Here is a 599-nt window from a genome sequence, read left to right as displayed (position 1 = left end):
TAAACGTATTTTTCTAAAAAATGTTAACTTGTTTAGATAATATCTTTATTAAAACCAGTTTACCAGAGGTTAATATTCGTTATCAAGACATTTTCCCAAGGTGGTACACCGTGGGACTGAACCCCAAACCATGTGGTTGGTTGGAAAGCGAGCTTCTTACCACACAGCCACGCATGATATATACTTATATATTTATTCTTTTTGGGGAATGAAAAAAAATGCTAGAAACCTTGGAAGTTTCCTATCCAATATAGGTTTCAAATTTTGGCACAACGCCAGCAATATCGGGTGGAGGGGAAAACCGATTAGATCGACCCTAGTGCACAACTGGTACTTATTTCTCCTACCCGAAACGATGAAAAGCAAAAATGGATCTCAGCGACATTTGAACCGAGAATGTAAAGACGGATACAATGCCGCGAGGCATTTTGCCGAGCTGCTAGCAGTTCTGCCAATTTCCTATCCAATATCTATATGACATTATTTATAGTTTTATCTGCTTCGAATTCCACTGTTCCAAAGAAAAAGAATAATTTCACCTTTTCTCGAAAGTTTCTGAATTTTTACATATTTATGTATTATTATATATATATATATAT

This window comes from Octopus bimaculoides, chromosome 21 (genome assembly GCF_001194135.2).
Source record: "Octopus bimaculoides isolate UCB-OBI-ISO-001 chromosome 21, ASM119413v2, whole genome shotgun sequence".
Lineage (NCBI taxonomy): Eukaryota > Metazoa > Mollusca > Cephalopoda > Octopoda > Octopodidae > Octopus > Octopus bimaculoides.
Note: the sequence above shows the minus strand (reverse complement) of the source record.